Source organism: Festucalex cinctus, chromosome 2 (genome assembly GCF_051991245.1).
Source record: "Festucalex cinctus isolate MCC-2025b chromosome 2, RoL_Fcin_1.0, whole genome shotgun sequence".
Classification (NCBI taxonomy): domain Eukaryota; kingdom Metazoa; phylum Chordata; class Actinopteri; order Syngnathiformes; family Syngnathidae; genus Festucalex; species Festucalex cinctus.
In genome coordinates, this window is record NC_135412.1 from 43,263,644 (window position 1) to 43,288,821 (window position 25,178).

A 25,178-nucleotide genomic window follows, 5' to 3' on the forward strand; every position below is an offset into this window, starting at 1 on the left:
TTGCCCTGAATGTCATTATTTTACACACAACCTAAAGTTATAGTTTGTTTAAAAAAAATAAACATAAAAACATAGGGCAACAAAAATCAAACAAATGTGCTAAATATGGCATGTTCAATTACAGTACTGATAAAAACAAACACATATGACATGGATTAACGTCCTTATAACCATTAACTGTGCCGCACAATGCATTCTGGGAACAATATATTGTATATGCAAAACAGGTACAACACGTCCGGAACTCATACAGGCAAAATGTTGTCACGTTCCATTTGCATTTGTGTTATTTTTTTGGAGCAATATAGTTACAATACAGTTGAGTCCCACAAATTTAGGGCTGGCCCACAAGTAGCAAAAATTTGTGTATAATTGACGCCACTTGTTTTTCAGTTATATACCATGATTTTACCGATCTGCTGAATTCAAAGCCAACTTGTTTATTTTAGTCTTAAAATAAATGTTGCTTACAAATACTGTACAGAGAACAATAAAGTTAGCATTGACGCTATCGCAAACGTTTGAAGCTGCGTGTCTTCAATTGTTGGACCACAATTCACGGAACTATAGTGATGTGTTTATTTCAAGAATAACTTGGTAGTTTGTTTGATTTATGATGGTGAATTGGGTCAAAGCAGTTTAGCCCACATACTGTACATAATGAAATAATTTTCTCCACCACAGCCTCAGTTCCCTGGCTTCCTCCATCCATCCGCCTTGAGGTTGCAGGTTGTCGGCCAAGTGGAACAGGATTAGAACACTCTCAGTATTAGACTGTCCTGGCCAAACAAACTGTCATTTCCCTCTGTTTTGGCTTGCCTCTTCAAAAACTACCTCCACCACAACCACCATCTCACTTCACAGAGTACACGTGTCAAGGAGGGGGGGGGGAAACTAAGCAGCATGAGGAGAGACAAAGACTGGTGAATAGATTTACTGAAGGGACAAAAGATTGACTGTCACAAATTAATTGACCATTAAAGAAAGAAGACGAAGATGCGAAGTGAAGAGATTTGAGGATGAAGCGCGAATATAGTCACTACTCACCCCTCCAAAAAAATACACTGTGATTGACCTTGTGCCAACAAAATATTCAAATGATGCCTTGAACCTTGCTTTACGACAACAGAAGTGACTGATGTTCGATAATTTGAAGACTAAGTTGTCTATGATATTTACAAATAAGTATTTGTTTGGTTTGGTGAGGGCTCTAATGTATGTTTGTATGTATGTTCACCAGAAACTGTCTTCCATGTTTACTTATCACCATGACATCACACACGGTAGAAGTGGTGGTGGAAGATTTTAGAAAGGGAGCACTATTGAGAAATAGTAAATGTCTTGAATGATGATATTAGTGATGGTTATTATTTGTACTCTGAAATTGATTGCAAACTGTTCTTTGTTTTGCTAAAATACACAAAAGACAAGCCAGTCAAACATTTTGCACATAATTGTGAGAAAATAAATTTCTCAAACCCCAGTTTTGGGTCTTTGTCTGTGCCTGAAGGACTTACAAGTGGCTGTATACTGTATGAATGTTTCCAGACAATGCAATCTTATCAGTGTTCCTTCCCCAACAACAAACATCATACTGGACTTGAACAGAACAATATTTTGTCATCCAGATGGCAAATAACGAAGTCAAGACGCTGAGGACGATGAGGCTGGCGTAGCCACATTGGGGCACGCAGACGTCTCAAGACATCCAGAGCACAAACTTGATCTGCATTCACAAAGTGTTCTCACATGCTTGTAATGAAGATTCATCACACAGATATTACGATTTCATCTTCAAACCCATGGAACTTAAGTGCCACTGTTATTTATTATCCACAGTGTCTATACTGCCTTTCAAAAGGCAAACAGAAGCTTTCCTTTAGCCAACATGTGCTCTATAACAGTTTACAGGATAAATCTTTATTGGCACTGCTGTGTCACTGTGTAATGCAGAATGCTTTGCATGCAGAATGTTGAAAGAAATAAAATGCATTTTGAAAATACTGTTCATCGTGAGGGTACGTTTAGCTTTTATTTTTTGGCAACAGACACAAAAAAGAAGCAGCTTCAGGAGTAAGACTCGCGAATGGTATTAAATGTGGCTTACTTCATTTTATACTTGTCTGACAGTTAAAAAAAAAAAAAAAAAAAAGTGTTTCATGTATAGTATCTTATAACTGACATATTTGTAGACATTCCGACTGTTAAAATGTTCAAAAGTTATGTAGACTATTATTATTATTACTGCCAGCACAGTTTTTAAAGATTTTTGATGGACACTAAGCTAGCTCTGCAAGCTGTATTTTGCGGTATTTGTGAGTTCACAAACTCCCGAGACTACGGGTGTATTTCACAAAACAGGTTTAGTGAGAAACCTGGGTAAAGAAACCCTGAAAAGTGGGAAACCCGTTTCAGAAAGGGAGGTAACTGAAACCAGAGGATAAGAGGGAATTCCAGCCAGTTTCATAAAAAGAAGTCATTTAAACTCTCTGGCAGTTACCATAGTAACATGGTCCATCAACCTAACCTGGTTGGTAGCAGGTTTGTCACAATGAACCTCGAGTTTTTCCCTGTACCCACCTCCTTTCAGCCACACACGACAATTCATTTCCTCATTCATTCAGTCCATTGCGGCGACTTTTTGCGTAAATACGCCTGTAGTCTATAGCGTAAAGTCCACTTTTGTCACAAACATGGCATGTCATTTTGACAATCAACCTATTGATGAAGGTGCCGCTTAATTGCGCAGGCAATTAAATATTTGAGAATGTTATCAATGTTATATCTGGCATTTCCACCTTTTTGAGTGGTACCGCGTTTCACATCACAGTCCATCATCTTACATGCACAACTTAATCCGTCCTTACATTTACAACATTACCAAACGTAGTCATATGCGCTCACATCGGAGCAGTATTGCGCTCCATATTTTTCTTATACCCGTTTGAATAATGTTTTTATATTTCATTTTACATCAAGTGCGCTTCTCCCTCGCAGGATTGCACCTAAATGAAATGAATTAATGAGCTGTCATTCAACAGGTTTCCCCTGTAATATTGTGATTGCAAAGGACTATAGATTTAAATTTACGCATTGACCGGAGCAGCAATGTTCTTCCACACCGCCTTCCTCTATGGGGTGCCTCTGCTGTGTTGCACTTTTTTTTCTTTTTTTTTTTAATAAAGACTTTGGATGGGGTTGGATTCCTGGAAGTCGACTCAGGGCGGGAACGGAACCTCCAACCCCGGGACGCACCATGCCGGTGTTCTCGGCCCCGCTTCGCGGGGCCTCGACGTGTTTGGGGCCCGCTTCGCAGGTCAGGTTTAGCCGATCGGTAGGAATCCTGGAACTGGACCTTGGATGGGGTTGGATTCCCGGAAGTGGACTCAGGCCGGGAACGGAACCACCCACCCCGGGACGCACCATGCCGGTGTTCTCGGCCCCGCTTTGCGGGGCCTCGACGTGTTTGGGGCCCGCTTCGCGGGTCAGGTTTAGCCGATCGGTAGGAATCCTGGAACTGGACCTTGGTTGAGGTTGGATTCCAGGAAGTGGACTCAGGCCGGGAACGGAACCACCCACCCCAGGACGTACCATGCCGGTGTTCAAATTCGATATATGATCGCATGAAGATTTTTGATTGAAAGGGGCAATAAAAATAAAAAAGCAACACTGAAGCAGAGGGCGGTGCCGAGCTTGGTTTCCCCGTTTCCGTGGTGACTCGACAAATCGGGGCTCTATTGAGGCGGTCTATTAACTCTGGGAGTAAGAAGTCTTAAGTCCAGGTGAGACCACTCAGCGTTGATATAACTCACTGGAATCAGCTGGACTGGAACCGAAAACGCAGAGTTTCCTATCGGAGGGTATGTCAACTCGTTGTTCAAGGTTAATTTCACTGTTGAACCTCCTTTGTGAAATACACCCTACATCTTGTACCAGGCCTGCTGATTTTCAACGATCTGTACACTTTTTGTATGGACCAATAACAGCGCTGTATTGTGTTTGGGGGTGGGATATGCAGCTGTGACGAAACCAGGAAGCGTCAACGCTGGTGGAAACAAACGAACCTAACTTGGACGAATGGACACTACAATTAATTCAGTTCTCGCCGAATTACTCACCGTTTCCTTGTTGAATGGTGAATAGAGAGAAGCACTTCGTGCATTTTTAGCTGGTAAAGATGTTTGTGTTTTTTTGGTTTGTTTGTTTGTTTGTTTTTAAGACAAGAACGAAGATGACATTTTCATCCGCTGCCGTGATTGGTCAAAACAAAAGTTAGGTAGACGTGCACAAGATGGTGCATCGTCCAATCAGCTCAAAGTATTACACAGAATATCCCGCCTTTCCCAAGCAAATCACCGTGGAGAAGTCCCTTGAGTAAATCACAATTATCAATCTGGCTATTTCCAGGTTAGGATGACACATAGGACTACTACTTTTAATTTTAACATTTTCCATGACAAGTTGGGATCCACTTCTAAGCAACACTGACATTTCAATTTGAACATATTACTACTATTCGGGCATCCAAATAGTGAAAATAATCAAGTCAAGATCTTAGTCATTAACCAGCAGTCATGTGTCGTGATGGATGCTTTGAAATTATAATCTTATTTTCTCCTCATTCTTCCCAGTGTGAGTAATTCCTCAGGCATCACGTTGTTGGACACCTGGTTTAAACCACACAGCATGATATCTCCACAGTGTCCAATCCATGAAAGTTTGTTGTCCTTCCCATTGTGTAAAGGGAACCACCAGGCTGTTAACACAAAGATACCAGACAGCTTTCGCAATATGGCCTCTCTTAACACAGTAAAGCACAACATCACTACGTAAGTGTTTGGTGCAGCTCTACTTTTTTTTCCTTTTCATATAAAACCATTGTGACAACGAAACCTGCAGTCAAAAGCTGCAGCGGGGTTCGAGTGTGTATGTGACTTATTTTATACTCATCTGTTGATCATTAGTGGGATTCTCGCTGCGACATCTGCTTTGCACTGTGCAGATATTTGTTCTTTTTTTTTCGGTTAATTTTCAGCCTCTTCTCTTTTTGGCATCCTCGCATACTTCCCAGTTGTTTCAGCAGCTTTTTATTAGCAAGTGTGCGCGCGTGCACGTACAGGAGCGCACATGTACACGGGTGAATACCCGATTGCATGCAAACTAGCAAGTCCTGCAATGCTCTTTTGGAAGGAATAGTGAAGGAATGTTGGCTGGCCACAGCATGTGAAAGAAAAATGTCACTTATGGAATATGTTTCAAATACAGTAAGCACAGCAAAAGTGGCCCGTGGAAGAGTACAGCTGGAGAAAACCCAACATACGATAAACCGAATCAGTCAGCAGAAGTTGTGGCCACAAACTGCTTGCCTTGCCATGTGTGTGAAAAAAAGTTCATGAAATTGGTGATTTCTAATGCCATTGTAAATATGTGGTCACACGACATTGCATTGAGGACAAAAGGCAAGGGAGGGGGGGGCAAAGCTGTAAATTAGTTGTGTACTAGCCAAAGAGGGTACACACAAACACGCACGTGTCAAATTTGGCATCAGTCAACAAAGCACAGAGGCATGATACCATTTGGAGGAGATATAAAACAAATGCTCCCTGATGTGCATAGATTGTTCCAAGTACTGTAAAATTTGATCCATTGAACATACTGGTACAGTATGTACAGTATTCCCTCAGACACCCTCCAAAATCTCATAGAAAGTCTGCTCAGAAAAGTGATAGTTGTTAAAGATTGTATATATATTTTCTTGTTTGTCACTATGATCCACAAAATGACACTGTGTGCAGTAACAGCACAAATAAGCACTCATTGATGGCAAATATCAAACCAATTCTTGACACGGGTGTGACCAATGTGGATCAGATCAGACAGGCCTCACAAAGTCTTTCCGACAATGTGACACGCGGCCACACTAACAACCAGTGACCTTCTGTTCGCCTACAAAGGCTTGCATTTATTTTTAGCATTCCACTCCGTTGCTGCGGGCACAGTGCGACTGTGGTCTGTGCCATTTGCTTTCAATGAGAAATTGTGATCGTGTTTACAGTAAACGTGCGAACAAATGGGAAATATTTACAACACAGTTTGTGTGTCCTGTTATCTGGGCTTTACTTGCAACTGCCTCTGACTATTTTACTTTAATTTGCTCTAAACAAAAACACGGATCATGACATTTAAGATTTTAATCTTTTTTTTTTTTTTTTTTTTAACAAAAATAGTGGCGTCTAGTGTTCCAGTATTTGCTTTTCTCTAATTTCCTTAATTCCACAATCAGTAGCACAATAACACAATCAGTTCATGTGCTTTGGATGCATGGAGCAAGTTAGCTTTGCCACAATCAAAGAACCAATTAGCATGAAACACTCAGTGTATCATGTTCAATTAGTGGCTGTGTGCAGGCTAGACTCATTAAATGTGGTAATTAATTAGACAGGATGAATGGTCATCTCTCTATGTGCACGTTATAGTGTTCATATAATGAACTAGAAATGCCATTTCTGGGGAAATGGCGTGTGAAGGCTGGAGAGCTGAATGAATACCTGTGGAATGATTTGGAATAATATTGAATGATGATGAATGATATTGAAAGATATTGAATGATATTGAATGGTGTTGAATGATGTTGAATGATACTGAATGACATGCAATGAGCTTAACATGCTGAAGTTGGAATGGTTTAAATTCATCCAGAAATCTAGAAGCAGTTGAAGGAAGATAAATACCACAAAAGTAAAAGTAAATCAGCAAGAAACAAGAAAACAAGGAAGAAATTAAGTAAGAAATGGAGGAAGTAGCAAGTAATCGGGTAAGCAATGGAGTAAAGTGAGAAGAATTGAGTAAGCAATGAAGTAAGGAGGGTAGAATCGAGTCGCAATGGTGTAAGGAGTGGCAAACTTAAGCAATGGAGTAATAGTCACTCTGTTGAAATCAGGTCACATTTGCATTACTATACTAAGCTAGCATTAGCATGCTAAGCTAACATTAGCAATAGTGTGCTAATATAGTTTTAGCGTTCTAATCTAGCATGAGCATTGGCTTGCTAAGCTAGCATTAGCATGCTAAGTTAACATTAGCATTAATATTAGCATGCTAAGCTAACATTAGCATTAATATGCTAACTTAGCATTAGCATGCAAAGCTACCATTAGCGCATGCTAACTTAGCATTAGCATGCTAACTTAGCATTAGCATGCTGAGCTAATATTAGCATTAGCATGCTAAGCTAACATTTGCATTAGCATGCTAACTTAGCATTAGCATGCTAACATTAGCATTAGCAGGCTGAGCTAACATTTGCATTAAGCTAACATTAGCATTAGGATGCTAAGCTAACATTAGCATTAGCATACTAATCTAACATTAGCATTAGCATGCTAACTTAGCATTAGCATTAGCATGCTAACATTAGCATTAGCATGCTAACTTAGCATTAGCATTAGAATGCTAACTTAGCATTAGCATTATCATGCTAAGCTAACATTAGCATTAGCATGCTCAGCTAACATTAGCATGCTAAGCTAGCATTAGCATTAGCATGCTAGGCTAGCATTAGCATTAGCATGCTAAGCTAACATTAGCATTAGCATGCTAACTTAGCATTAACATTAGCATGCTAACATTAGCATTAGCATGCTAACCTAGAATTAGCATTAGCATGCTAAGCTAACATTAGCATTAGCATGCTAAGCTAGCAATAGCATTAGCATGTTCAGCTAGCATTAGCATTAGCTAGCATTAGCATGCTAATTTAGCACTAGCATGCTCACTTCCTGTTGTTTTCAGGCCACTTCCTGTTTAAATCGGGTCACTTCCTGTTGAAATGGGTCACTTCCTGTTGATTTTAGGTCACTTCCTGTTGATGTGAGGTCACTTCCTGTTAAAATCAGGTCACTTCCTGTTAAAATCAGGTCACTTCCTGTTGAAATTGGGTCACTCCCTGTTGAAATCGTGTCACTTCCTGTTAAAATCAAGTCACTTCCTGTTGATTTCAGGCCACTTCCTGTTGAAATCGGGTCACTTCCTGTTGAAATCGGGTCACTTCCTGTTGATATGAGGTCACTTCCTGTTAAAATCAGGTCACTTCCTGTTAAAACAGGTCACTTCCTGTTGATTTCAGGCCACTTCCTGTTGAAATCGGGTCACTTCCTGTTGATATGAGGTCACTTCCTGTTAAAATCAGGTCACTTCCTGTTAAAATCAGGTCACTTCCTGTTGATTTCAGGCCACTTCCTGTTGAAATCGGGTCACTTCCTGTTGATTTTAGGTCACTTCCTGTTGATATGAGGTCACTTCCTGTTGATTTTAGGTCACTTTCTGTTGATATGAGGTCACTTCCTGTTGATTTTAGGTCACTTCCTATTGATATGAAGTCACTTCCTGTTGATATGAAGTCACTTCCTGTTAAAATCAGGTCACTTCCTGTTGAAATCGGGTCACTTCCTGTTAAAATCAGGTCACTTCCTGTTGATTCTAGGTCACTTCCTATTGAAATTAGGTCGAAATGGCGGAAATCCTAGGCGTCCCTAATCAATTGGCCAAGATGGCCGCCGCCCCCGGTGGACGACGTGGCGGAAATCCTAGGCGTCCCTAATCCATTGGCCAAGATGGCCGCCGGCCTGTGGGTCCAGGTTGGCGAGAATCCTGGGCATATCTAATCATTTATCCAAAATGGCCGCCATTCATGGTAAGTTGGAAAATGGCCGCCATGCGTGGTAAGTTAGCTGGTAAGATGGAAGAGCTCAAGATGTGAAATGGTGGAATATATTGAAGTTGGAACGAAGTCAATCGGATAAATAATGTGGAAGTAAATGGAAAATGTAGAATGTGGGAAATATTTGGGTAGGAAATTGGGAATTGTGGGTAAGGCGTGAATTTTGGAACTGAAAAGCTGGAAGAGCTCATGGCTTGAATTGGTGGAATATATTGAAGTTGAAACGACGTCAATCGGATGAATAATGTGGAAGTAAATGTGAAATATAGAATGTGGGAAATATTCGGGTACGAAATCGGGAATTGTGGGCAAGGTGTGAATTTTGGAACTGAAAAGCTGGAAGAGCTCATGGCTTGAAATGCTGGAATATATTGAAGCTGGAACGACGTCAATCGGATGAATAATGTGGAATAAAATGTGAAATATAGAATGTGGGTAATGTGCGGGTACGAAATCGGGAATTGTGGGTAAGGCGTGAATTTTGGAACTGAAAAGCTGGAAGAGCTCATGGCTTGAAATGCTGGAATATATTGAAGTTGAAACGACGTCAATCAGATGAAAAATGTCGAAGTAAATGTGAAATGTAGAATGTGGGAAATATTCGGGTACGAAATCGGGAATTATGGGTAAAGCATGAATTTTGGAACTGAAAAGCTGGAAGAGCTCATGGCTTGAATTGCTGGAATATATTGAAGTTGGAACGAAGTCAATCGGATGAATAATGTGAAAGTAAATGTGAAATATAGAATGTGGGAAATATTCGGGTACGAAATCCGGACTTGTGGGCAAGGTGTGAATTTTGGAACTGAAAAGCTGGAAGAGCTCATGGCTTGAATTGGTAGAATATATTGAAGTTGAAACGATATCAATCGGATGAAAAATGTCGAAGTAAATGTGAAATGTAGAATGTGGGAAATATTCGGGTACGAAATCGGGAATTGTGGGTAAGGCATGAATTTTGGAACTGAAAAGCTGGAAGAGCTAATGGCTTGAAATGCTGGAATATATTGAAGCTGGAACGACGTCAATTGGATGAATAATGTGGAAGTAAATGGAAAATGTAGAATGTGGGTAATGTGCGGGTACGAAATCGGGAATTGTGGGTAAGGCGTGAATTTTGGAACTGAAAAGCTGGAAGAGCTCATGGCTTGAATTCCTGGAATATATTGAAGTTGGAACGAAGTCAATCGGATAAATAACGTGGAAGTAAATGGAAAATGTAGAATATGGGAAATATTCGGGTACGAAATCGTGAATTGTGGGTAAGGCATGAATTTTGGAACTGAAAAGCTGGAAGAGCTCATGGCTTGAATTGCTGTAATATATTGAAGCTGGAACGACGTCAATCGGATGAATAATGTGTAAGTAAATGGAAAATGTAGAATGTGGGAAATATTCGGGTACGAAATCGGGAATTGTGGGCAAGGCGTGAATTTTGGAACTGAAAAGCTGGAAGAGCTAATGGCTTGAAATGCTGGAATATATTGAAGCTGGAACGACATCAATTGGATGAATAATGTGGAAGTAAATGGAAAATGTAGAATGTGGGTAATGTGCGGGTACGAAATCGGGAATTGTGGGTAAGGCGTGAATTTTGGAACTGAAAAGCTGGAAGAGCTCATGGCTTGAATTGCTGGAATATATTGAAGTTGGAACGAAGTCAATGGGATGAATAATGTGGAAGTAAATGAAAAATGTAGAATGTGGGAAATATTCGGGTACGAAATCGTGAATTGTGGGTAAGGCGTGAATTTTGGAACTGAAAAGCTGGAAGAGCTCATGATGGAACATATTGAAGTTGGAACGAAGTGAATCGGATGAAAAATGTGGAAGGAAATGTGAAATTTTGAATCTCCCATTAAGAATACATGGGGAAAAATCGGGTACGGAATCGGGAATTGCGGGTAACACGTGAATCGTGGGAATAAGAAAAATGGAAGCGCTGTAGGCGCGAATATTTGGAATCGTTTGAAATTGGAACGGAGTGAATCGGGTGAAAAATGTGGAAGAAGAAACTGGACAAAAAAGTGCGAGGAATAAAATATAAGAATAACTAGAAATGCCATTTCTGGGGAAATGGCGTGTGAAGGCTGGAGAGCTGAATGAATACCTGTGGAATGATTTGGAATAATGTTGAATGATGATGAATGATATTGAAAGATATTGAATGATATTGAATGATATTGAATGATGTTGAATGATACTGAATGACATGGAATGAGCTAAACATGCTGAAGTTGGAATGGTTTAAATTCATCCAGAAATCTAGAAGCAGTTGAAGGAAGACAAATACCACAAAAGTAAAAATAAATCAGCAAGAAACAAGAAAACAAGGAAGAAATCAAGTAAGAAATGGACGAAGTAGCAAGTAATCGGGTAAGCAATGGAGTAAAGTGAGAAGAATTAAGTAAGCAATGAAGTAAGGAGGGTAGAATCGAGTCGCAATGGTGTAAGGAGTGGAAAACTTAAGCAATGGAGTAATAGTCACTCTGTTGAAATCAGGTCACATTTGCATTAGTATACTAAGCTAGCATTAGCATGCTAAGTTAACATTAGCATTAATGTGCTAACTTAGCATTAGCATGCTAAGCTAACATTAGCATTAGCATGCTAACTTAGCATTAGCATTCTAAGCTAACATTAGCATTGGCATGCTAAGCTAACATTAGCATTAGCATGCTAACATTAGCATTAGCATGCTAAGCTAACATTAGCATTAGCATGCTAACATTAGCATTAGCATGCTAACTTAGCATTAGCATTAGCATGCTAAGCTAACATTAGCATTAGCATGCTAAGCTAACATTAGCATTGGCATGCTAACTTAGCATTAACATGCTAAGCTAACATTAGCATTAGCATGCTAACTTAGCATTAGCATGCTAAGCTAACATTAGCATTAGCATGCTAAGCTAACATTAGCATTCACATGCTAAGCTAACATTAGCATTAGCATGCTGAGCTAACATTAGCATTAGCATGCTAAGCTAGCAATAGCATTAGCATGTTCAGCTAGAATTAGCATTAGCTAGCATTAGCATGCTAACTTAGCACTAGCATGCTCACTTCCTGTTGATTTCAGGCCACTTCCTGTTGAAATCGGGTCACTTCCTGTTGAAATCGGGTCACTTCCTGTTGAAATTGGGTCACTTCCTGTTGATATCAGGTCACTTCCTGTCAAAATTGGGTCACTTCCTGTTGAAATTAGGTCACTTCCTGTTGATATCAGGTCACTTCCTGTCAAAATTGGGTCACTTCCTGTTGAAATTGGGTCACTTCCTGTTAAAAACAGGTCACTTCCTGTTGATTTTAGGTCACTTCCTGTTGAAATTAAGTCACTTCCTGTTGAAATCGGGTCACTTCCTGTTGATTTTAAGTCACTTCCTGTTGACATGAAGTCACTTCCTGTTAAAATCAGGTCACTTCCTGTTGAAATCGGGTCATTTCCTGTTAAAATCAGGTCACTTCCTGTTGATTTTAGGTCACTTCCTGTTGAAATTAAGTCACTTCCTGTTGAAATTAAGTCACTTCCTGTTGATATGAGGTCACTTCCTGTTGATATTGGTCACTTCCTGTTCAGGTCGGGGAATATCCTGGCAAGAATCACACGCATACCTAATCAATTGGCCAAAATGGCCACCGCCTTGGGAGGCCAGGTTGGCGAGAAACCTGGGCATATCATTTGTCTAAAATGGCCGCCGTGCATGGTAAGTTGGAAAATGGCCGCCATACGTGGTAAGTTCGGTGGTAAGATGGAAGAGCTCATGACGTGAAATGGTGGTATATATTGAAGCTGGAATGAAGTCAATCGGATGAATAATGTGGAAGTAAATGGAAAATGTAGAATGCGGGAAATATTCGGGTACGGAATCGGGGATTGTGGGTAAGGCGTGAATTTTGGAACTGAAAAGCTGGAAGAGCTAATGGCTTGAAATTGTGGAATATATTGAAGCTGGAACAACGTCAATTGGATGAATAATGTGGAAGTAAATGGAAAATGTAGAATGTGGGTAATATGCGGGTACGAAATCGGGAATTGTGGGTAAGGCGTGAATTTTGGAACTGAAAAGCTGGAAGAGCTCATTGCTTGAATTGCTGGAATATATTGAAGTTGGAACGAAGTCAATCGGATGAATAATGTGGAAGTAAATGAAAAATGTAGAATGTAGGAAATATTCGGGTACGAAATCGTGAATTGTGGGTAAGGCGTGAATTTTGGAACTGAAAAGCTCATTATGGAACATATTGAAGTTGGAACGAAGTGAATCGGATGAAAAATGTGGAAGGAAATGTGAAATTTTGAATCTCCCATTAAGAATACATGGGGAAAAATCGGGTACGAAATCGGGAATTGCGGGTAACACGTGAATCGTGGGAATAAGAAAAATGGAAGCGCTCTAGGCGCGAATATTTGGAATCGTTTGAAATTGGAACGGAGTGAATCGGGTGAAAAATGTGGAAGTAGAAGCTGGACAAAAAAGTGCGAGGAATAAAATATAAGAATAATAATAAGAACTAGAAATGCCATTTCTGGGGAAATGGCGTGTGAAGGCTGGAGGGCTGAATGAATACCTGTGGAATGATTTGGAATAATGTTGAATGATGATGAATGATATTGAAAGATATTGAATGATATTGAATGGTTTTGAATGATGTTGAATGATGTTGAATGATACTGAATGACATGGAATGAGCTTAACATGCTGAAGTTGGAATGGTTTAATTCTAATGTTAGCATGCTAACATTAGCATTAGCATGCTAACTTAGCATTAGCATGCTAAGCTAACATTAGCATTAGCATGCTAGCTTAGCATTAGCATGCTAAGCTAACATTAGCATTAGCATGCTAACTTAGTACTAGCATGCTCACTTCCTGGTGATTTCAGGCCACTTCCTGTTGAAATCGGGTCACTTCCTGTTGAATTCGGGTCACTTCCTGTTGAAACTGGGTCACTTCCTGTTGATTTTAAGTCACTTCCTGTTGATATCAGGTCACTTCCTGTCAAAATCGGGTCACTTCCTGTTGAAATCGGGTCACTTCCTGTTGAAATCGGGTCACTTCCTGTTAAAAACAGGTCACTTCCTGTTGATTTTAGGTCACTTCCTGTTGAAATTAAGTCACTTCCTGTTGAAATCAGGTCACTTCCTGTTGATTTTAAGTCACTTCCTGTTGATATGAGGTCACTTCCTGTTAAAATAAGGTCACCTCCTGTTGAAATCGGGTCATTTCCTGTTAAAATCAGGTCACTTCCTGTTGATTTTAGGTCACTTCCTGTTGATTTTAGGTCACTTCCTGCTGAAATTAAGTCACTTCCTGTGGATATGAGGTCACTTCCTGTTGATATTGGTCACTTCCTGTTCAGGTCGGGGAATATCCTGGCAAGAATCACACGCATACCGAATCAATTGGCCAAAATGGCCACCGCCTTGGGAGGCCAGGTTGGCGAGAAACCAGGGCATATCATTTGTCTAAAATGGCCGCCGTGCATGGTAAGTTGGAAAATGGCCGCCATGCGTGGTAAGTTCGGTGGTAAGATGAAAGAGCTCATGACGTGAAATGGTGGAATATATTGAAGTTGGAACGAAGTCAATCGGATAAATAATGTGGAAGTAAATGGAAAATGTAGAATGTGGGAAATATTTGGGTACGAAATCGGGAATTGTGGGTAAGGCGTGAATTTTGGAACTGAAAAGCTGGAAGAGCTCATGGCTTGAATTGGTGGAATATATTGAAGTTGAAACGACGTCAATCGGATGAAAAATGTCGAAGTAAATGTGAAATGTAGAATGTGGGAAATATTCGGGTACAAAATCGGGAATTGTGGGTAAGGCATGAATTTTGGAACTGAAAAGCTGGAAGAGCTCATGGCTTGAATTGGTGGAATATATTGAAGTTGGAACCACGTCAATCGGTTGAAAAATGTCGAAGTAAATGTGAAATTAGAATGTGGCAAATATTCGGGTACGAAATCGGGAATTGTGGGTAAGGCATGAATTTTGGAACTGAAAAGCTGGAAGAGCTCATGGCTTGAATTGCTGGAATATATTGAAGTTGGAACGAAGTCATCGGATGAATAATGTGGAAGGAAATGTGAAATATAGAATGTGGGAAATATTCGGGTACGAAATCCGGAATTGTGGGTAAGGCGTGAATTTAGGAACTGAAAAGCTGGAAGAGCTCATGGCTTGAATTGCTGGAATATATTGAAGTTGGAACGAAGTCAATTGGATGAATAATGTGGAAGTAAATGTGAAATATAGAATGTGGGAAAAATTCGGGTACGAAATCGTGAATTGTGGGTAAGGCGTGAATTTTGGAACTGAAAAGCTGGAAGAGCTAATGGCTTGAAATTGTGGAATATATTGAAGCTGGAACAACGTCAATTGGATGAATAATGTGGAAGTAAATGGAAAATGTAGAATGTGGGTAATATGCGGGTACGAAATCGTGAATTGTGGGTAAGGCGTGAATTTAGGAACTGAAAAGCTGGAAGAGCTCATGACGTGAAATGGTGGTATATATTGAAGCTGGAATGAAGTCAATCGGATGAATAATGTGGAAGTAAATGGAAAATGTAGAATGCGGGAAATATTCGGGTACGGAATCGGGGATTGTGGGTAAGGCGTGAATTTTGGAACTGAAAAGCTGGAAGAGCTAATGGCTTGAAATTGTGGAATATATTGAAGCTGGAACAACGTCAATTGGATGAATAATGTGGAAGTAAATGGAAAATGTAGAATGTGGGTAATATGCGGGTACGAAATCGGGAATTGTGGGTAAGCCGTGAATTTTGGAACTGAAAAGCTGGAAGAGCTCATTGCTTGAATTGCTGGAATATATTGAAGTTGGAACGAAGTCAATCGGATGAATAATGTGGAAGTAAATGAAAAACGTAGAATGTAGGAAATATTCGGGTACGAAATCGTGAATTGTGGGTAAGGCGTGAATTTTGGAACTGAAAAGCTCATTATGGAACATATTGAAGTTGGAACGAAGTGAATCGGATGAAAAATGTGGAAGGAAATGTGAAATTTTGAATCTCCCATTAAGAATACATGGGGAAAAATCGGGTACGAAATCGGGAATTGCGGGTAACACGTGAATCGTGGGAATAAGAAAAATGGAAGCGCTCTAGGCGCGAATATTTTGAATCGTTTGAAATTGGAACGGAGTGAATCGGGTGAAAAATGTGGAAGTAGAAGCTGGACAAAAAAGTGCGAGGAATAAAATATAAGAATAATAATAAGAACTAGAAATGCCATTTCTGGGGAAATGGCGTGTGAAGGCTGGAGGGCTGAATGAATACCTGTGGAATGATTTGGAATAATGTTGAATGATGATGAATGATATTGAAAGATATTGAATGATATTGAATGGTTTTGAATGATGTTGAATGATGTTGAATGATACTGAATGACATGGAATGAGCTTAACATGCTGAAGTTGGAATGGTTTAATTCTAATGTTAGCATGCTAACATTAGCATTAGCATGCTAACTTAGCATTAGCATGCTAAGCTAACATTAGCATTAGCATGCTAGCTTAGCATTAGCATGCTAAGCTAACATTAGCATTAGCATGCTAACTTAGTACTAGCATGCTCACTTCCTGGTGATTTCAGGCCACTTCCTGTTGAAATCGGGTCACTTCCTGTTGAATTCGGGTCACTTCCTGTTGAAACTGGGTCACTTCCTGTTGATTTTAAGTCACTTCCTGTTGATATCAGGTCACTTCCTGTCAAAATCGGGTCACTTCCTGTTGAAATCGGGTCACTTCCTGTTGAAATCGGGTCACTTCCTGTTAAAAACAGGTCACTTCCTGTTGATTTTAGGTCACTTCCTGTTGAAATTAAGTCACTTCCTGTTGAAATCAGGTCACTTCCTGTTGATTTTAAGTCACTTCCTGTTGATATGAGGTCACTTCCTGTTAAAATAAGGTCACCTCCTGTTGAAATCGGGTCATTTCCTGTTAAAATCAGGTCACTTCCTGTTGATTTTAGGTCACTTCCTGTTGATTTTAGGTCACTTCCTGCTGAAATTAAGTCACTTCCTGTGGATATGAGGTCACTTCCTGTTGATATTGGTCACTTCCTGTTCAGGTCGGGGAATATCCTGGCAAGAATCACACGCATACCGAATCAATTGGCCAAAATGGCCACCGCCTTGGGAGGCCAGGTTGGCGAGAAACCAGGGCATATCATTTGTCTAAAATGGCCGCCGTGCATGGTAAGTTGGAAAATAGCCGCCATGCGTGGTAAGTTCGGTGGTAAGATGAAAGAGCTCATGACGTGAAATGGTGGAATATATTGAAGTTGGAACGAAGTCAATCGGATAAATAATGTGGAAGTAAATGGAAAATGTAGAATGTGGGAAATATTTGGGTACGAAATCGGGAATTGTGGGTAAGGCGTGAATTTTGGAACTGAAAAGCTGGAAGAGCTCATGGCTTGAATTGGTGGAATATATTGAAGTTGAAACGACGTCAATCGGATGAAAAATGTCGAAGTAAATGTGAAATGTAGAATGTGGGAAATATTCGGGTACAAAATCGGGAATTGTGGGTAAGGCATGAATTTTGGAACTGAAAAGCTGGAAGAGCTCATGGCTTGAATTGGTGGAATATATTGAAGTTGGAACCACGTCAATCGGTTGAAAAATGTCGAAGTAAATGTGAAATTAGAATGTGGCAAATATTCGGGTACGAAATCGGGAATTGTGGGTAAGGCATGAATTTTGGAACTGAAAAGCTGGAAGAGCTCATGGCTTGAATTGCTGGAATATATTGAAGTTGGAACGAAGTCATCGGATGAATAATGTGGAAGGAAATGTGAAATATAGAATGTGGGAAATATTCGGGTACGAAATCCGGAATTGTGGGTAAGGCGTGAATTTAGGAACTGAAAAGCTGGAAGAGCTCATGGCTTGAATTGCTGGAATATATTGAAGTTGGAACGAAGTCAATTGGATGAATAATGTGGAAGTAAATGTGAAATATAGAATGTGGGAAAAATTCGGGTACGAAATCGTGAATTGTGGGTAAGGCGTGAATTTTGGAACTGAAAAGCTCATTATGGAACATATTGAAGTTGGAACGAAGTGAATCGGATGAAAAATGTGGAAGGAAATGTGAAATTTTGAATCTCCCATTAAGAATACATGGGGAAAAATCGGGTACGAAATCGGGAATTGCGGGTAACACGTGAATCGTGGGAATAAGAAAAATGGAAGCGCTGTAGGCGTGAATATTTGGAATCGTTTGAAATTGGAACGGAGTGAATCGGGTGAAAAATGTGGAAGAAGAAACTGGACAAAAAAGTGCGAGGAATAAAATATAAGAATAACTAGAAATGCCATTTCTGGGGAAATGGCGTGTGAAGGCTGGAGAGCTGAATGAATACCTGTGGAATGATTTGGAATAATGTTGAATGATGATGAATGATATTGAAAGATATTGAAAGATATTGAATGATATTGAATGATGTTGAATGATACTGAATGACATGGAATGAGCTTAACATGCTGAAGTTGGAATGGTTTAAATTCATCCAGAAATCTAGAAGCAGTTGAAGGAAGATAAATACCACAAAAGTAAAAATAAATCAGCAAGAAACAAGAAAACAAGGAAGAAATCAAGTAAGAAATGGACGAAGTAGCAAGTAATCGGGTAAGCAATGGAGTAAAGTGAGAAGAATTAAGTAAGCAATGAAGTAAGGAGGGTAGAATCGAGTCGCAATGGTGTAAGGAGTGGCAAACTTAAGCAATGGAGTAATAGTCACTCTGTTGAAATCAGGCCACATTTGCATTAGTATACTAAGCTAGCATTAGCATGCTAAGTTAACATTAGCATTAATATGCTAACTTAGCATTAGCATGCTAAACTAACATTAGCATTAGCATTAGCATGCTAACTTAGCATTAGCATTCTAAGCTAACATTAACATTGGCATGCTAAGCTAAAATTAGCATTAGCATGCTAACATTAGCATTAGCATGCTAAGCTAACATTAGCATTAGCATGCTAACATTAGCATTAGCATGCTAACTTAGCATTAGCATTAGCATGCTAAGCTAACATTAGCATTAGCATGCTAACTTAGCATTAGCATTAGCATGCTAAGCTAACATTAGCATTAGCATGCTAAGCTAACATTAGCATTAGCATGCTAACTTAGCATTAACATGCTAAGCTAACATTAGCATTAGCATGCTAACTTAGCATTAGCATGCTAAGCTAACATTAGCATTAGCATGCTAAGCTAACATTAGCATTCACATGCTAAGCTAACATTAGCATTAGCATGCTGAGCTAACATTAGCATTAGCATGCTAAGCTAGCAATAGCATTAGCATGTTCAGCTAGAATTAGCATTAGCTAGCATTAGCATGCTAACTTAGCACTAGCATGCTCACTTCCTGTTGATTTCAGGCCACTTCCTGTTGAAATCGGGTCACTTCCTGTTGAAATTGGGTCACTTCCTGTTGATATCATGTCACTTCCTGTTGATATCAGGTCACTTCCTGTCAAAATTGGGTTACTTCCTGTTGAAATTGGGTCACTTCCTGTTGATATCAGGTCACTTCCTGTCAAAATTGGGTCACTTCCTGTTGAAATCGGGTCACTTCCTGTTAAAAACAGGTCACTTCCTGTTGATTTTAGGTCACTTCCTGTTGAAATTAAGTCACTTCCTGTTGAAATCGGGTCACTTCCTGTTGATTTTAAGTCACTTCCTGTTGACATGAAGTCACTTCCTGTTAAAATCAGGTCACTTCCTGTTGAAATCGGGTCATTTCCTGTTAAAATCAGGTCACTTCCTGTTGATTTTAGGTCACTTCCTGTTGAAATTAAGTCACTTCCTGTTGATATGAGGTCACTTCCTGTTGATATTGGTCACTTCCTGTTCAGGTCGGGGAATATCCTGGCAAGAATCACACGCATACCTAATCAATTGGCCAAAATGGCCACTGCCTTGGGAGGCCAGGTTGGCGAGAAACCTGGGCATATCATTTGTCTAAAATGGCCGCCGTGCATGGTAAGTTGGAAAATGGCCGCCATACGTGGTAAGTTAGGTGGTAAGATGGAAGAGCTCATGACGTGAAATGGTGGAATATATTGAAGTTGGAACGAAGTCAATCGGATAAATAATGTGGAAGTAAATGGAAAATGTAGAATGTGGGAAATATTTGGGTACGAAATTGGGAATTGTGGGTAAGGCGTGAATTTTGGAACTGAAAAGCTGGAAGAGCTCATGGCTTGAATTGGTGGAATATATTGAAGTTGAAACCACGTCAATCGGTTGAAAAATGTCGAAGTAAATGTGAAATGTAGAATGTGGGAAATATTCGGGTACGCAATCGGGAATTGTGGGTAAGGCATGAATTTTGGAACTGAAAAGCTGGAAGAGCTCATGGCTTGAATTGCTGGAATATATTGAAGTTGGAACGAAGTCAATCGGATGACTAATGTGGAAGTAAATGTGAAATATAGAATGTGGGAAATATTCGGGTACGAAATCCGGAATTGTGGGCAAGGTGTGAATTTTGGAACTGAAAAGCTGGAAGAGCTCATGGCTTGAATTGCTGGAATATATTGAAGCTGGAACGACGTCAATCGGATGAATAATGTGTAAGTAAATGGAAAATGTAGAATGTGGGAAATATTCGGGTACGAAATCGGGAATTGTGGGCAAGGCGTGAATTTTGGAACTGAAAAGCTGGAAGAGCTAATGGCTTGAAATGCTGGAATATATTGAAGTTGAAACAACGTCAATCGGATGAATAATGTGTAAGTAAATGGAAGATGTAGAATGTGGGAAATATTCGGGTATGAAATCAGGAATTGTGGGCAAGGCGTGAATTTTGGAACTGAAAAGCTGGAAGAGCTAATGGCTTGAAATGCTGGAATATATTGAAGCTGGAACGACGTCAATTGGATGAATAATGTGGAAGTAAATGGAAAATGTAGAATGTGGGAAATATTCGGGTACGAAATCGGGAATTGTGGGCAAGGCGTGAATTTTGGAACTGAAAAGCTGGAATAGCTCATGGCTTGAATTGCTGGAATATATTGAAGTTGGAACGAAGTCAATCGGATGAATAATGTGGAAGTAAATGAAAAATGTAGAATGTGGGAAATATTCAGGTACGAAATCGTGAATTGTGGGTAAGGCGTGAATTTTGGAACTGAAAAGCTCATTATGGAACATATTGAAGTTGGAACGAAGTGAATCGGATGAAAAATGTGGAAGGAAATGTGAAATTTAGAATCTCCCATTAAGAATACATGGGGAAAAATCGGGTACGAAATCGGGAATTGCGGGTAACACGTGAATCGTGGGAATAAGAAAAATGGAAGCGATGTAGACGCGAATATTTGGAATCATTTGAAATTGGAACGGAGTGAATCGGGTGAAAAATGTGGAAGTAGAAACAGGACAAAAAAGTGCGAGGAATAAAATAGAATAAGAATAAGAATAAGAATAATAATAATAAGAATAACGGGAATGGTGTAGAATAACATATGTGTGAAGGCCTCCAGCCTTCACACAATAATAAGAACTAGAAATGCCATTTCTGGGGAAATGGCGTGTGAAGGCTGGAGAGCTGAATGAATACCTGTGGAATGATTTGGAATAATGTTGAATGATGATGAATGATATTGAAAGATATTGAAAGATATTGAATGATATTAAATGATATTGAATGATGTTGAATGATACTGAATGACATGGAATGAGCTTAACATGCTGAAGTTGGAATGGTTTAAATTCATCCAGAAATCTAGAAGCAGTTGAAGGAAGACAAATACCACAAAAGTAAAAATAAATCAGCAAAAACAAGAAAACAAGGAAGAAATCAAGTAAGAAATGGACGAAGTAGCAAGTAATCGGGTAAGCAATGGAGTAAAGTGAGAAGAATTAAGTAAGCAATGAAGTAAGGAGGGTAGAATCGAGTCGCAATGGTGTAAGGAGTGGCAAACTTAAGCAATGGAGTAATAGTCACTCTGTTGAAATCAGGTCATATTTGCATTAGTATACTAAGCTAGCATTAGCATGCTAAGTTAACATTAGCATTAATATGCTAACTTAGCATTAGCATGCTAAGCTAACATTAGCATTAGCATGCTAACTTAGCATTAGCATTCTAAGCTAACATTAGCATTGGCATGCTAAGCTAACAATAGCATTAGCATGCTAACATTAGCATTAGCATTAGCATGCTAACATTAGCATTAGCATGCTAACATTAGCATTAGCATGCTAACTTAGCATTAGCATTAGCATGCTAAGCTAACAGTAGCATTAGCATGCTAAGCTAACATTAGCATTAGCACGCTAACTTAGCATTAACATGCTAAGCTAACATTAGCATTAGCATGCTAACTTAGCATTAGCATGCTAAGCTAACATTAGCATTAGCATGCTAAGCTAACATAAGCATTCACATGCTAAGCTAACATTAGCATTAGCATGCTGAGCTAACATTAGCATGCTAAGCTAGCAATAGCATTAGCATGTTCAGCTAGAATTAGCATTAGCTAGCATTAGCATGCTAACTTAGCACTAGCATGCTCACTTCCTGTTGATTTCAGGCCACTTCCTGTTGAAATCGGGTCACTTCCTGTTGAAATTGGGTCACTTCCTGTTGAAATTGGGTCACTTCCTGTTGATATCAGGTCACTTCCTGTCAAAATTGGGTCACTTCCTGTTGAAATTGGGTCACTTCCTGTTGATATCAGGTCACTTCCTGTCAAAATTGGGTCACTTCCTGTTGAAATCGGGTCACTTCCTGTTAAAAACAGGTCACTTCCTGTTGATTTTAGGTCACTTCCTGTTGAAATAAAGTCACTTCCTGTTGAAATCGGGTCACTTCCTGTTGATTTTAAGTCACTTCCTGTTGACATGAAGTCACTCCTGTTAAAATCAGGTCACTTCCTGTTGAAATCGGGTCATTTCCTGTTAAAATCAGGTCACTTCCTGTTGATTTTAGGTCACTTCCTATTGAAATTAAGTCACTTCCTGTTGAAATTAAGTCACTTCCTGTTGATATGAGGTCACTTCCTGTTGATATTGGTCACTTCCTGTTCAGGTCGGGGAATATCCTGGCAAGAATCACACGCATACCTAATCAATTGGCCAAAATGGCCACCGCCTTGGGAGGCCAGGTTGGCGAGAAACCTGGGCATATCATTTGTCTAAAATGGCCGCCGTGCATGGTAAGTTGGAAAATGGCCGCCATACGTGGTAAGTTAGGTGGTAAGATGGAAGAGCTCATGACGTGAAATGGTGGAATATATTGAAGTTGGCACGAAGTCAATCGGATAAATAATGTGGAAGTAAATGGAAAATGTAGAATGTGGGAAATATTTGGGTACGAAATTGGGAATTGTGGGTAAGGCGTGAATTTTGGAACTGAAAAGCTGGAAGAGCTCATGGCTTGAATTGGTGGAATATATTGAAGTTGAAACCACGTCAATCGGTAGAAAAATGTCGAAGTAAATGTGAAATGTAGAATGTGGGAAATATTCGGGTACGCAATCGGGAATTGTGGGTAAGGCATGAATTTTGGAACTGAAAAGCTGGAAGAGCTCATGGCTTGAATTGCTGGAATATATTGAAGTTGGAACGAAGTCAATCGGATGACTAATGTGGAAGTAAATGTGAAATATAGAATGTGGGAAATATTCGGGTACGAAATCCGGAATTGTGGGCAAGGTGTGAATTTTGGAACTGAAAAGCTGGAAGAGCTCATGGCTTGAATTGCTGGAATATATTGAAGTTGTAACGAAGTCAATCGGATGAATAATGTGGAAGTAAATGAAAAATGTAGAATGTGGGAAATATTCGGGTACGAAATCGTGAATTGTGGGTAAGGCGTGAATTTTGGAACTGAAAAGCTGGAAGAGCTCATGATGGAACATATTGAAGCTGGAACGACGTCAATCGGATGAATAATGTGTAAGTAAATGGAAAATGTAGAATGTGGGAAATATTCGGGTACGAAATCGGGAATTGTGGGCAAGGCGTGAATTTTGGAACTGAAAAGCTGGAAGAGCTAATGGCTTGAAATGCTGGAATATATTGAAGCTGGAACGACGTCAATCGGATGAATAATGTGTAAGTAAATGGAAAATGTAGAATGTGGGAAATATTCGGGTACGAAATCGGGAATTGTGGGTCAGGCGTAAATTTTGGAACTGAAAAGCTGGAAGAGCTCATGGCTTGAAGTGGTGGAATATATTGAAGTTGAAACGACGTCAATCGGATGAATAATGTGGAAGTAAATGGAAAATGTAGAATGTGGGAAATATTCGGGTACGAAATCAGGAATTGTGGGCAAGGCGTGAATTTTGGAACTGAAAAGCTGGAAGAGCTAATGGCTTGAAATGCTGGAATATATTGAAGCTGGAACGACGTCAATTGGATGAATAATGTGGAAGTAAATGGAAAATGTAGAATGTGGGAAATATTCGGGTACGAAATCGGGAATTGTGGGCAAGGCGTGAATTTTGGAACTGAAAAGCTGGAAGAGCTCATGGCTTGAATTGCTGGAATATATTGAAGTTGTAACGAAGTCAATCGGATGAATAATGTGGAAGTAAATGAAAAATGTAGAATGTGGGAAATATTCGGGTACGAAATCGTGAATTGTGGGTAAGGCGTGAATTTTGGAACTGAAAAGCTGGAAGAGCTCATGATGGAACATATTGAAGTTGGAACGAAGTGAATCGGATGAAAACTGTGGAAGGAAATGTGAAATTTTGAATCTCCCATTAAGAATACATGGGGAAAAATCGGGTACGAAATCGGGAATTGCGGGTAACACGTGAATCGTGGGAATAAGAAAAATGGAAGCGCTCTAGGCGCGAATATTTGGAATCGTTTGAAATTGGAACGGAGTGAATCGGGTGAAAAATGTGGAAGAAGAAACTGGACAAAAAAGTGCGAGGAATAAAATATAATAATAAGAATAACGGGAATGGTGTAGAATAACATATGTGTGAAGGCCTCCAGCCTTCACACAACTAGAAATGCCATTTCTGGGGAAATGGCGTGTGAAGGCTGGAGAGCTGAATGAATACCTGTGGAATGATTTGGAATAATGTTGAATGATGATGAATGATATTGAAAGATATTGAATGATATTGAATGATGTTGAATGATACTGAATGACATGGAATGAGCTTAACATGCTGAAGTTGGAATGGTTTAAATTCATCCAGAAATCTAGAAGCAGTTGAAGGAAGATAAATACCACAAAAGTAAAAATAAATCAGCAAGAAACATGAAAACAAGGAAGGAATCAAGTAAGAAATGGAGGAAGTAGCAAGTAATCGGGTAAGCAATGGAGTAAAGTGAGAAGAATTAAGTAAGCAATGAAGTAAGGAGGGTAGAATCGAGTCGCAATGGTGTAAAGAGTGGCAAACTTAAGCAATTGAGTAATAGTCACTCTGTTGAAATC

General features: G+C 39.6%; 1 protein-coding gene across 1 annotated transcript in view; it reads right to left on the reverse strand.

Moving 5' to 3' along the window:
- sema3b (sema domain, immunoglobulin domain (Ig), short basic domain, secreted, (semaphorin) 3B) overlaps positions 1-25,178 on the reverse strand; it is a 365,064-nt gene that overhangs the window by 191,702 nt on the left and 148,184 nt on the right. The gene's annotated exons all lie outside the window — the stretch shown is intronic.